Raw genomic sequence first — 14,509 nt, 5'->3', positions numbered from 1 at the left:
ATATAGACCACGCGCATGGACAATTTACAGTCTTCCGTTGACCTAACTTGGGTGTTCCTGGAATGTGGGAGGCACGGGGAGAGCTTGTTAAATGTCAACACAACTTTTGCAAACGTTTCCATGTTGTTCACAGCAAATGTTTTTTTTTTTTTTTCCCCCCCTTGGCTGAAATAGGAAAAACTCAGCGATAGCGGCGCAGTGTTGTTCTGCCGGCGCCACTTTGTATTCGACCTCGGTTGCATTTGCATATTAGCGCAAGCGCGGCTGTACGCCTTATCAAACAAAGAGGTTATAAAAAGCGGCGCGACAGGATGGGGCTTTTGCACAACAATGCCTCTCGAAGGCTTAAACTGATCCGCGGCGTACCTGCGACAGCAGCCAAACGCAGACGCAGGGGCGTACAGTACGTCAACCTGAGAACGAGCCAACATGCGTGCACGTGCGCGTCCAAAGTCCAAATCCACCTGGTCCGTCCGAGGCCCTTTGACGTGGACGCCGACACGTTCGCAATTCCCAAGTGCCAAAACACAACACGACCCAAGCCAACTTCCCGTTACACATGGACTCGTACACATATGCAAACGCAGCTTAGCACTCCAGTAAAGCGCACGTAGCAAGCCATAGCTCTGTGTGTGTGTGTGTGTGTGTGTGTGTGTGCGCGCGTGTGTGTGTGCGTGCGTGCGTGCGTGCGAGCTCACAGCGGTCAGTACTGAGGCATTTTCTTGCAATTGGGGAGGATGATGGCGGGATGCAGGGAGGAAGAGAGACTAGAAAGAGGATTAGAGTGATATGGAGACAAAGACTAACAATAGTTTGTCACATTTTGTCAGAGAGGATTTTACGGAAAAGCTGATTTGGAGTATGCCACCAGCAAACAGCAATCAGAGCGGCAGGATTTGTGACCAAATCAGTTGGAGAATTTGCAACAATATCATTGCTAGCAATGCGGCTCAGACTTTTCAAACGGGCGAGACCAACGGAAACAAACAAACTTTGAACGTGTTCAAGGGAGCAGTGGACAGCAACGGAAAGTCGGCCAGAAAGTAACCTTACTTCTTTTTACGTTTTGAAGCGGAAGTCAACCCAAACGTTTTTTTTTTCCAGAATATGTTCTATGCAGGCCCACGCGTTGAAACAGAGCATTCTGGTTCATATTTTGTTTCTGGAATATGAGTTAAGCGACAAAATCCACCCGTTTTTAGCCATCTGGGGCGGGGGGGGGGGGGGGGGGCAAAAATGACATCACGGCTGCTCAGGTCTCAGATAACCACCAATCATAGCTCAGCTTCAGAAAACAGGTGAGCCGTGATTGGTGGTTAGCTGAGCCCTGAGCGTCTGTGATGTCATTTCCAGTCGACAGAAGTGACAAAATGGCCACCCGCTGAGATGGCTAAAAAGGGCTGGATTTTGCCGCACAGCTCATATTTCACAATCAGAGTGCCTTGTTTCAACTCGTGGGCCCGCATAGACAATATTCTTGAAAAAAATGGTTTGGGCGGCGCCTGGAGAAAAGCGATGCTTTCACACACATTTTCAAGAACCTGCGGCTAAGTGCGTACGAGCATTATGCTAGGAGCTTTTACCAAATGAACTGTTTTAAGATCACATTTTAAGCTAAAAGGTCCGCCATTTGTTTTTGTGTCAAATTGTTCTCAAAACGAATGATATTGAACGTCGGCCATCCGACCTGCGTCCTTTAGTTGTTCAGGTCAACTGCTTAAGATTATAATTACTTTATAAAACTGTGAAATAGTTGATGTTGTTTTGGTTTGTCACTGACTGCTTGAATGCAAGCTACTTTGATCCAACAATTGATTCTTCTTATTTTTTTTTTTTCCACATAAAATGTGTGCAAAGCAGCAGGCGGCCAAAGCTTTCCGACACGTGAAGGGGCCAGAAACAGCATGATCTGTTGAAATGAATGAAATGATTTAATGTTTCAGTCTGCCTCGCCCTAGGGAATGGAACGATATGGGCTCCCTAATTGACACCGGGTCAACTGCCTCCCTACACACACACACACACACACACACACAGACGCGCACACCCCCCACGCACACACTTGCACTGTTTGACACAGTTTCAGCTGTCTTTCTTTCTGCTCCCAAACACACACGACAGTCCCTCCAGTAGCCGTCCAGTGCGGGCCAGAATGAGACAAACAAAGGGCCGTGCTGTCTTGTTCTAATGATGGACGACCAAGACGCTCATTTTTTTGGAGGCATTTCGCAAGAGTCAGTCCATTCCCAGGGCAGGCCTGACCGGACAACAGCTTTATATCACGCGTCCTTAATATGCCTTAAATGACACATTCTCGAGGGGAGCAAAACAAATCGAAACACGGCATGCGCTTATATTTGAACCATGGAGGGCAGCGCCGGAAAGTCTCATTTGATTAGAAGAGAATGGAAGGTTTGATGTTCTTTGCAGTTTTGTCTCTGGGTATTAACCGATTAACAGAGGTCACACCGTTCATGGTGAATTGGACGGAGTGGACCGTATAGTTCTGCGCAGGTATATTTGGAGAATTTAATGGCAATGCTTTGTATTGACGGCTTGAGTGTTGTAAATCTCAGTCTCCTTCTATCTTGAAATGTTCAAATAAGGCCCGAATGGAGAAACGCAAGCTTTTATCTCGTTCTTTTCCTTGAACATTGGGTCGATCCTGTCAAAGCCCTTCCTCCATAGCACCGTACTTTGAAGGTAATCCGCATTCATTATGTGAATGAGGACATTTTCCGAGTGTTTTGAGCTTTGATATACAAATGTAGTCCCGTAACTGGTCAGATTTGTAGACAGAAGGTCCCGGACGCGCATGCTAGTTATCTGCCTTCAGCTTTACTTTCAGAACTTCATTTTGGAGTGTGCGGGTTGGATTTGTTTTCAGTAAAAAAAAAAAGTCCATTGACCCACAACAACGTTTGCGATGCAAAGTAGGAATTGAGCCAAGTAGTCCACTTGTTGACGAGTCGGCTTCATTCCTCCAGCATCGGCGTTTGAAGCTTGAAGTCGACTATTCGCTAATCACAATTTCGACATCTCGTCTTCCAATTGACCAATTCAAAGAAACGCACCACTGAAAATTAATTTTCCTTCATGTTATTAGGCCGTGTGTATAAACATTAATTGTGCATTTGCACATTTTTGAGCAGTTGACGCAGTCACACGGGACTGCTCATTTTTGACTTGTTTTATGGTCTGTTTTGCTATACAAATGCCACATTGCCAAATTTAGCTAGCAGTGGCGTGTTGTTTTTAGGATGACTTTTAGGTCTTGGCAAGTGTATGGGGAACCATCATGCTGGAACGGAAAACTGCCTTTTGACAAACTGTTCTCGAAAACTTAGAAGCAGTTGTTCCGCACTCACCTAACTAAGGTGTGCAGTTGACTAAATCATTTACCTACCTTGATTTGCCCTTTCCCAAACTTAGCTGAGCTGCAGTTGACACGCAATATCGAGTCCAATATGGTTGGACTCGGTCGAGTCAATCCAAATATTTTGCGAGTACGAGACAACAAAAAAAGAAAGACGTTGAGAGCCCAAACTCGAGTACTAGTTGAGCCCAGTTGTATAGCAGTGTAGTAAGTATGCTGTAAATAGTAAAGTAGTGGCATGCTACGGCATGAATTTGGTTGACTTGATTACAGAAGCCGACATTGGTGACAACGAGAGAAGTGCAGATGTTAGTGGAGGCACACGGGCGAGTCAAAGGCCACAGTGGCACACGACGGGGCTCGCTCCGTTACGTTTTCCATCGTCTCCTTTACAGCGTGCCGCGTAGAAACTCGTCTGTATTGACTTCCAATCAGATGCCAGTGGGGACGATGGTGTTCGCCGGGTAAGAGAAAGCGCGCTGATTCCCCACCGGCTGTATTGTCACCAAACGCCTCGTCTCTCTATGGACTGTAAATGATTTAATTTGAGCACCAGATGTGGCGTTTGGATGCCGCTTGCACTCGTTGAGGGAGACGGGCGGAGGAAGAGCGAGCGGGCGGGAGGGAGGGCTTGCAGAATGAGGAAATGACAGGAAGGAGAGAAAAAGCTTGGCAAAGTGACAGCCAACAGCAGCCGGGGTACTTGACGGAGCTTTCAAACACCGTGATTTTCGGCGCGCGCACGCGCGCGCGCGTGTGTGTGCGTGCGTGCACGTGCATTTTTCCGCACGGGTATCATGACAGCTGAATGAAAATCAATCCGCTTCGACATCTGCCGCGGCTTGAGCGCGAGGGCGCACAGATGGGCCTTCCTCGTCGCCGAGCGCGCCGGCAGCCGACCGGCGCGGGTCTTCGCCCTCCTTCCCTCCGCTCGCTTCTCATCCTCTTCACCTCCTCCCCGTCTTCTGCTTTTGCTAATCAGATGCCCCCGCCAACCCCATCCACCCCCCCCCACCCCCGAGCTCTGAAGAGGAGCTCTTTTCCGCTCTTTTCCTGCGCCGACATCTCCAAGTCACTCCGGCAGCAGATGTTTGGGCCCTCCGAAGCCGCAATCTGGGCTCTAATCACCGTCATTGACAGCTCGCGGGGGCCCCCGTTGCAACTCTGAATGGCAAATGAAAGCCTTTTTAGATAACGTTGGTAATTGGCTAAATCGTTGATAAGCCCGCAGATCACGGTTGTAATCTGCATTCTGACGCGGCGGATGACGAGAGCGAGAGATCTCGCCGCGTTTTTGCGCCATGTTTTCCTTGGCCCCAAGTCTCATTGGGCTTCCTCTGCCGATGTGTTGCAGTGTGTTTGATGCTTCGTGATTTTCCCATCAGATTAGCAAATACTAATCGTTCTCCCCCCGCTGCAGTTTGTCTCTCTGTCATGCGTCGTGGCTATCCCCTTTCCTCTCATCTCATCTCTGGCAATAACTCCATTAGACTGGTAATTGGCTCTTCAAGCGGCGGGCGCAGACTCGGAAGGCCACTTAATGTCCATCTCTTTCCCTTCCTTCTCTCTGCTCCCCAGTCGATCAGCTACCTTCCTCAGTGAATGGCATTAACTAGTCCTGCATAGAAATCGGAGGCCATATTAGTCTTATCCTCCCCTCTCAGCCTATTGCTTGGCTTATGAGTCCCGATCAGTCAAGATGATATGGTTAAGTGGATATTTTTCGCAAATGGGGCACCAAATAACCCCGACTGTCACAGATGAATATGCAAATTCCGCATATGGAGATCTCGCAGTCATTTTTTTAACCAAGCTTGAGGAACTAAATCTGTATTTAAAAAGATGTGGAAATTCGGTTCTTTTTTTTTTTTTCTTCTCCTCTCCATCACGGCCCGAGGTCCCCACTTTATGCCCCCGCTCGTATTGGGTCTCGCATTTCATTTCCAAGCCGATGATAAAATAAGATGCGAGAATAGTTTTGTCACATGGTGAAAGTCAGACCTGTGGAATCAAAAGAAGCAGTTTGCGGCTGTTTGTGATGAGCTAAAGCCGGCCGGGTACTTGCTCAATAATCAGGCCGAATTTGAGCATCCCTCTCAAAAAATTTAAGACCCCATTATTGGATGAGATTGTTCTGAAAGATTATCTTGTGGTGTGGGATGGGATTTTACTGCTGGCAAAACGTCTTTAGACAACGGTGGTAAATGTTGAACCTGTTCAATATTTCTGATCGCAAATCCTCATGTGTACTGAAAACAAATGGTGTGTTGAATTTACTCAATTTTATTATGCCAAGTGCTTGTACAAAATAGTCACCTGGATCTAGATGCAAAAAAAAACTAAGTAGACAATGCAACTACTTAAAAACGGAATCTAAATCCAAATGATTCTATTGTGTGCAGCCACTTGACACGATAAAATTGTCGAAATTGAAAACGCCCTCCATTTTTGTCAGTGTAGTTACAAATAGGATAAGAGTCAGACAAGCTTCTTCTGTTTCTCATTCTGCAGCTCTTGCTTGTTCTTTGTATTTTCCCAAGTCTGGATGCCCTGCGGCACCATGTCGCCTTTCACTGATCAGTTCTGGTTCTGGTCAGCGGAGATTTGCTTGTGCGTGTGCTGCGCCACACTTTTTCGTCACGATTGGCAAACAACTTTTGGTGCATTACTGCCACCTTGTGAAATGGAGTGTGAGCCTGCAAAATACCGTTTCACAACCTCCGAATCCCACTTTCCCCAAAATAAAAACAGAAATGTAAAACTTAAGTCACAAGAACTTCTCTGTAAAACTGCGTCTGTGTTCAAAGCTACTTTCGGACTTTTTAGTCATCCTGCCTAACTCCTGATTCTCTCTTTGGTGCATAGCGCCACCTGCTGTACATACACGTCCAACGCAGTCCGGGCCACGTTTCCGTCTCTCTTCAGCAAAATGGACGTCCGTCAATGATGGACCGTGTGGTCCGTTCGGACTTAGCCAGGTTAGTGATGACTACACAGATGGACAAAAATCCACTTCCGTCTGTGCTTAGTTTTCAAGCTTCCCTTCTATCGTCTAACGTCAGCAAAACGGGGCGTCCGCGAGTGACGGATAGACGGACGGACGGTCGGTCGGTCAGACAGAATGCCACCTCTGGAAAATCTTTTGCCTGTGTGCCTGCCCTCACATTGCTGGCATGGAAGGACGCTTTTTAGACGAGACGCACGCGATGATTGAATGAGAGATGCGGCGGCAGCTCCTTGGGGCCATTGTCCCGATGAATGGCTTCCTGACAAGATGGTGACGTTAACACCGACGAGGTGACAGCAACATCAGGCTCAGTGACAAACAACCATGTCGTCTTCCAGAAGAAAGTAGCCTTGAATCCTTCAAAATCATTCTCGTGTTCTGCGCTCATTTGTACGAAAGCGTGTTGTCTCAACTCGAAGGCGCAAGCCGTTTCGTTTTCTTTTTTGGTTTTTTTTGTGGCAGAGAAGCTGCACGTGTGAAGCGATAGCCGCCGCCGCCGCGCTCCATCTTCAGCCCGAGAGAGAGAGACAAGTCAATCAATAACCGACTGATTTATTCCACATCCTTATCGTCTGATGTAATTGCTGCCTTTTTTTTTTATTTATTTCCTTCTGTCGGACTGTGAAGTGTAAAGGGAAATAAATGAGGTGAGCGTGCTGGGCCGCTGAGGCGGAAAGGCGAGAAGCTGTCTTATTTTTATTTGTTTTTGCGTTGTTTCTTCTCTGGCTCGCGACTAGCGACGTTCCGCGAGGAGGCGTTCCCAGCTCGTGTTTGACTGAGCGCCGCCTCGCCGGCAATAAACACTCACTCATGCATGGGAGAGAACGAGGGGGGCGGCGGCGGCGGCGGGGGGGGGGGGTCGGGGAGTCCTTCTGGAAATTATCAGAGAAAATTAATTAGCAATATAAATGCCGGGCAGAATGCATTATGTGCAATTGTCTTGCTATCTTTTCAGAAATGAGTCTTTTTCAAAACGAACGTTGTATTAATCATCTTCTGAAACATTTTGGGATCACTGAATTAATAGTTTTGCATTGGGGAGGCTGCGTATTTTTAGGCATTCGTCGGCAGAGGCGATTGCCTCTTAATTATGACAGCGTCCTCCTCTTATTCGCACCTATTAAATCCTGTTTTGTGGCGTCGGCGCGGCCCGCTTGCCTGGCCCTGTATCTACTAATTACTTCTCTAATTGAATTTGCTCTCTGTTGCCAGGCTGTTTTTTTTTAAGTGGCTGTTTGTTGCGGGGCCTCATTGTGTCTTTGTGTGACAGCTAGCTGCTGGCCGCCTTGCTGACAGTAACAGGATGCTCTTCCGCCCTCCCTCGCTCGCTCGTTCTCTTTCTCGCTCCATCTCTCCGTCTGTATTCACGTCCCTCCGTCTTTATCATTACCTATAGCGCCGAGGCATGCATGCGCCGAGTGGCAATGAAGAAAATTCATTAACAAGAGTCGGTGAAACACTTGCTGTATTTCTACTTGCTGCTCTTAGCGGCCCTCCACCTTCGTCTCTTTGAGCCTCTAGCCGGGGGCGGGGGGGGGGGGTTACAAACTCATTTTGGTCACATCTACTTCAGTATACAACTATTTTGTGTTTAAAAAAAAAATGCTTGTCAATCTGTTCAGATTTTGTCAGAGTTGACATTTTCAGTTAAGAATTGGACATTTGGTGCATGTTTTCCGACAAAATAAAAGGGAACAAATCCACTTTACAAGAAAGGCTGACAAAATCGTCACAGATTTACAAGCATTTCTCATGAGTTGAGTTCATGCCACAAAATCCAGATGCATTTTTAAAGCAGATGTATAGTCTGCTTAAAAAATGTATCTGGATTCAGATGCTTTGGTTTTGTGCAGCCACCTGACGAAATATAATTGAGTAAATTCAACCATCATTTTTTCCAGTGTACATTTCATGGGCTATATTAAAATATGAGGTCGGACCTATTTGGCCCTCAGGCCTTGAGTTTGTCACCAGCACTATATTGGCTAATGGATCCGTCCTGCCGATGAGTTATAGGTAATAGTAAGAGAAATCCGGACCTTGCTCATCCCACCCCGGCATCCACAATTTCAAGTCAAGATGAAGTTAGATTCGGTGCTGTCAACCGGGATCATGTCACGATCGATGCTGCAACCCTCAACATTGAGTAGGATTTTGTCATTTGTTGTCAAGTAACACACTCGGTTTAGTTGTGAATAGGTAGGTGTTCATTTGGGTTTTCCTTATAGTTTTATTTCTAATTAATCAATGTTCTAAAAGTGTTACGCTTTTGTCAAATGGGATTACTGCCAGTCATTAAAATGAGCATTCATTGCACAGCTAATGTTTGAGGAGAGTGTTTTGGGATTACATATTGTCGAGGTTTTAACGTAATGTAAAAAAAAATAAAAATAAAAGCTTGTTAATTTCTCATGAGTTCATGCCAAATCATCAGTGCTAGGAGGTTTTAAAAAATGATCTGACTGAATATCAACATACAAGACATTTTTTTTTTATCAGCACATTTATTTAAAAAAGGGTGTTTTGCTCCGTTGTGGGCGTAGACACAGCCAAGTTGATCCGCTGCCAATCCAAGCGGCTCCTCTCATTCCCTTTAAGTGCTTTGCGCGAGATACGCGCTGAAGAAACCGATTTGCTCGTGTCCTGCGGCCGGTTGAGAAGCGCAAGGCACGCTTGCTTCCTGCTGTTGCCATTGAAGCTAACCACCTGTTAGCACGATGCACTCTCGTCCTACGCTGCAAATACGCATGTGAAACGAACGCCTGAGATAATCAGTCAAAAATGAGCACTGACAACTTGAGCTTAAGCTTGAATGCATCTCGCGTGGCAAACGGAAAAAAAAGGTGATCTTTTGGTCTAATTGGGTCTGCAGGTTGCCGAGAATCTGCTTGTAGAAAACCCTCGCAAATAACTTGAAAGCAGAATCAAAAACATTACAGTGTCATCGTCATGCTAAATCCAACACTCAACATTCCCTCCATCCTTCAACTCCTTTGTGAAAACTTTCCCTCCTCACTTCATATCGATCGGGCCTCCATCCATCTCTCTTTTGCTATTGATTGCACCCCCCCCCCCCCCCCCTGCCACTCTCCCCTTGCCGCTATCTCACTTGTCCTTTGTCTTCTTATCGAGGCTTTGCGGTTTATTCTGGCCTGCCGTTATTGACAGGAATCTCGCCGCAAGGCCAACTAGTAATGCGTCCCTAATCCCACCTTTGTCACTCTGGAATGTTCTGGCTCACTTCAGACACACACGCGCACGCACGCACGCACGCACGCACGTCCATACGCAGGTTATGCGTGCATGAGGATGAAAAAGGCCGCGCGTCCTATTTGTTGGCAAAGCCAGCTATCAATCAAAAGGGCCCACTCGTCGCGCTCCTCCGTGTGTGTGTGTGTGTGTGGGTGTGTGTGCGCGCGTGTGGCTCTTGAGTGACAGGCGGAATCAAGGCTGAGGACGTTTGATAAGCTTGTATTGTCGCTCGGCCCCCCTCCTTCCCCACCGCCACCTCGATAAGAAATACATTGGAATAGAACTGATAACGGCGGCGGGAACAGCAAAGCCCCACTCTAAAAACGCGCGCGCGCGCGCGGGCACACGCGCACGCCCGAGCGACGCCATGGGAGAGGTGTCTTTCTTCAAGCACCTTGGCTGTAAGCGATACCCTCAACAAACAGCAACACGCCACCTCTCAGGGAAAAAAAAAAAAAAAAAAAGGAGATCCCCATATTGTGTGCGCGTGTCGGCGTGTGACATACAGCGGAGAATGTTTGTTGCATGGGAGAATGATGTGCGATACGGATGCGGGATATGCTCGGCTTACTGAAAAGGTCTCGGTGATAGGGTGTGTGTGTGTGTGTGTGTGTGTGTGTTGTGAACAGCGGCGAATGAATACAGTAATAGGCTTAGAGTGGCTGAGGCGCAGTGTCAGACTTAAGCAAAAACACGGCGCTCTCAAAAGGCTGACTGACAGGTGTCGCGCGTGTGTGTGTGCGCGCGCCCGCGCGTGTGTGATCCTCAGATTTGGGGTCAATATGTTTTCAAATGTTTGTCATGCTCGTTTTTACAATCAAGCTGCCATCACAGGCGGGCGGAATCGGATCACCGACTTCAAAACTGGTCTCAAGACGGAAATGTCATCAGAGCGTAGACCGGTTGGGCTTGCTGGAAGAAGTTGAAGGTCACAAAGGCGTTCCTCATCCTGACATCCCAAAATGTGAGCTCGTTTCTTTGGTATTTTGATGCTGCTCTTCAACTGGACAGCTTCTTATTGATTGCAATTCCACCTGTAGCTGGAAATGTGGCTGCCAATATCCCAGTGCCTTCATTTCTATCGTTATTTCATAGATACATGTCAAAGAAATCAATCAAATATGCCATATCAATCCCCAATTAGGAAGGAAATATGCCCCCTGGGGGCTGTGAGCAGTATGTGGTTAATCGAAAAAAAAAAAAAAAAATCCATAATTTTGTATCCACACGTGGCTGAAATTTCCCCTTTGGACCTACTGAAGGAAACAACTTGAGAGCCGTGGAGTGTTTAAGTTAACAAAAATAATGACTTGCTTTTTTCCTATGATGCCCACATTACAGTTTGAGTGACTTGAACTGACTCACTTATGGTGATGATGTCATTGTGTGTGTGTGTGTAATACTGCTGTGGGCGAGGTCAGCATCGGACACTTGTCACAGCGTACTGACATTTACGCAGAGTGCAGTCAGAAGCTCCAAAATGCCTTTGCTGAAAAGACAATATCTGATCCTTTTTGTTTCTGGCATTTCAAAAACGTTTACATGGAAGGAAAAGATCCATTCACTTTGCTTCCGCCTTTGGCAGACGCAATGCTGGCTGGCGACGCTCTGGTCTGTCGATCAGGTGGCGCAATCTCGTTTTGTGCCCATTTTTGCGCTTACAGAGCGTCAGTAAAATAGGACCTTCATGTTACCGTTGATTTGGCAACATTTGTTCTCAAAATGACTCATCGGAAAGTTTGGCAGGTGGCCCAGAAAGGTTTTGTTTATGAATAAAATTGTACAGATAGTAATATATTTTGGCAAATCTTTTGGTCAGCTGCTTTCAAGTTGTACATAATCAATTATGCTGGGTGAGTTTTCTATTTTCAAACCCATGTATTAGCTTGTTCATGGTTAGCCGATAAAAAACAATTCGTCTTTAGTTTAGTTTTGTAGTTTAGTTGTTGTCGTTAAACTGAAACGCAAAAGGTAAATCTGATATTGCTGATATATTTTTTTTTTGGAGGGGGGGGGCAAAAAAGAAGGTCAGCGATATCAGTGATTGGCACTTGAGGTTGGGAAAAGTTGAAAGAGAAAATGCCCCCCGCACACAACATTTGTAGAAGTCGTCCATTATAGTGAAAGAACGGTGACCTATGACGAGATTTCCAGAGAAAAGGCCTGAGCATGAAGCAAGGAGAAGATTTAAGATGAAAAAGAAAGAAAGCAAAGAAAGATAAAGAATGGCTGACATTACCGCAGGCCAAGAGAAAATGGCCTTATTGTGAATGTGCATTAACGGCCGATGTGATGAAGTTAGTTTTTTTTTTTTTTTTTTGTGTTGTGTGCAGTGACTCAGGGGCTAAGAAGGCAGGAGTGGGGGTGAGGGGGGGGGGGGGGGCAAAATCAATGTTAAATTACACACACTCGGCTGGACCATTGTACAGTATGGCCGCCATAGTCCAGAGAAGCCACTTCCAAGATGATGCAGCCAAAGAAGGCTGAACTTCAAGATCATTTTTATTGATTTTCAAGGGCTGTCAATAAAGACAAGGGAGTGAGTCACTCAGTGTGTGTGTGTGCGCGCGCGTGTGCACGCATGCGTGCGCGTATAAGAGAGATGTTGGGATATGTGTCACGGGGCTCATACAATGCACCGGGACTCCGGCTTTGTCCCTGCCCACACATTAGCAACTCCCCGGCCCACTGCTTTTCATTTACATTAGCGACTGGCCGGGCGAGCAAGGCTCACATGGAATGAGAGAGAGAGAGAGAGGGGAGGGGGGGGGGGGGGGGGCGGGGGCGGGGGCTTTCCATTACCGAATTGGTCTGGCAGCAGATGCCGCCATTGTTTGGGCTCAGGATCCAAGAAATATTCGGTGTTGGGACTGCTCATGTGAACATCATTGAAGTCGTCTCGTTTTTTGGGGGGAAGATTCCATTCGGAGAAGGTGCGCATGTGCCATTCGGAAGTCGTTTAAGATGACTTGATGGCCTAATGAATGCTTTGATTCGATTAGGCAACTTGCAGATGACAGTGCAACACGGCAGCGTCTGTTAACTATCGGAGGCTAAAAACATGACAAGTGGCACACGCATGCACATAAAAGCAAATATGTCAGCAAAGTGGTTAATTTGTTTGTCTGGCTTCTGATGGAATTCAGTTTCACTTGGCGGTCGTAAAGATTGTTTTTATGTGGGCATACTTGATGCAGGTTATCATGGATGTCGATTTGTTTTGACGCAGGACCTGGAACACTTCCAATCAATAATTCGTTATTGGTTGGTTTGCCATCATAAACTGTTCCATTTCTTTTTATTTTCGATCAACTTTTATCTTCTTTCCTATTAACTATGACAGCCCCAAAATATTGACGAGCAGATCAACGAAAATTTGCAAAATAACTCAAATTGGAAAAAAAAGATTTTCGCAAAGAAAATAAAAGTGAGGATGCTTTTTAACAAGTGAAACTACATCTTACGTTTATAAAAGTAACTAAAACTAACTATAGCGAAAATGTCCTTCATTTTTGTCTCCCGTCAATCAATATCATCATCAATCATAAATGAGCCCACAGTTTCATTTGAAATGTATTGATTCAGTGTCGCCGTACGTCTCTACAGAAGAAGGAAAGTTAAGCACATTTAAGAATTGTAGTTTGCTTTACTTTATTACTCGATAATTAGTAACCTTTTTTAGTATGCCTTTGGCAAAATCTCCATGTATTTAAAAGTAATACTAAAACTAATAACTGAACTTGAATCGAAATGGAAAAAAATTGCTCTAAAAACTAATCAAGATGAACTGAATAAAAAAAAAAAAACGACTAAAGTCTTAATGAAATAAAAACGAGCTATATTGGCAATATCGCAAACGGTTCGAAATTTCGATTCAAGTCTTTGTCCTCAACTTTCTTCACCTTTTACGCAAACACTCTTGATTTATTTTCCCGCGGACACCAGCACCTTTCTGCATCCTTTATGAGCTTGTTGTGAAATTCAACAAGTGCTGTTTAAAGAGCAAGCAGACGGATGTGTGTGTCAAGTCGTAACGTACACACACACACACACGCACGCACACATTATCAGAGAGGTGTGAGGTTTCTCAGCCTGAAGATAAACACCGCTCCACATTTACGGCGCCGTGACTTTATTGCTACTGTTTGCGTCCGTCCAACCTTGCGTCGTCCCGCCAACGACGACCTCAGACCGCCGACTTTGTGTTTGCGTGCGAGTCACGGCCCGCGACATGCCTCCGTCAGCGTGTCGGAATGTGACGGGCCGGCGCGTGAGCCCGCCGCCTCGCGGCCGCATCGCTTTGCGTTTTGACGTCAACTTGCGCTTGCCTCGAGTCATTCAAATCGTCACGTTTGAAATATTCACTTGAAGAAATGCCGTCGTTAAAATCCACGGCTGGTGACGATTTATCGGCGACTTTTTATGTCACGTCAAAATCGTGTTGCGTCTTTGAAAGCAATTCTCGGCCGCATGCCCGAGATATTGAAGGCTACCTAGCAAGAATGTTTCTCGAGTCGCCGTCCCGCAGTACAATTGACACCAGACGGTGTCAGAAAACAAGGCTGCACTTTGCACGTGGTTGCAAAGTACAAATGAGGGTAGCGGCCACCGTGATGCTTTCCGCCAACTAAATCCAGTACAAGAGCAAACATGGGGGGGGGGGGGGGTGTGGCCCTACAAAGCTAATGCTGCTTATAGAAGGTATCTTATAGAACGAGAAGAATTCCCACCAGATATTTCTCTGGTTTGAGATGGTGGGGGAAAAGATGAATGTTGTGCATGTTTTTTGCTTTCTTTTATGCGCGATGTGACGATAACATGTATTAGAGCCACACAATATATCGCAAAAATATCGATATCGCGACATTGGCTCA

At 46.2% G+C, this 14,509-nt stretch overlaps 1 protein-coding gene across 6 annotated transcripts in view; it reads left to right on the top strand.

The window, feature by feature from the left end:
• Positions 1-14,509, top strand: part of sox2 (SRY-box transcription factor 2) — a 113,013-nt gene that overhangs the window by 55,439 nt on the left and 43,065 nt on the right. The window contains exon 2 of one of the 6 annotated variants that reach the window (XR_015088879.1): positions 10,470-10,599. The exons of 4 other annotated variants lie outside the window; for them this stretch is intronic. The gene's annotated coding sequence lies outside the window, so the exon portion shown is untranslated. Of the gene's footprint in view, positions 1-10,457; positions 10,600-14,509 lie in introns of all 6 variants that reach the window. One more of the 6 variants, XR_015088878.1, reaches the window with a different exon arrangement.

Source organism: Filicampus tigris, chromosome 12, assembly GCF_054856515.1.
Source record: "Filicampus tigris isolate MCC_2025a chromosome 12, RoL_Ftig_1.0, whole genome shotgun sequence".
NCBI classification, from domain to species: Eukaryota; Metazoa; Chordata; class Actinopteri; order Syngnathiformes; family Syngnathidae; genus Filicampus; species Filicampus tigris.
The sequence above is the reverse complement of the archived record's forward strand: the minus strand, read 5'-3'. Positions and strand labels throughout refer to the sequence as shown.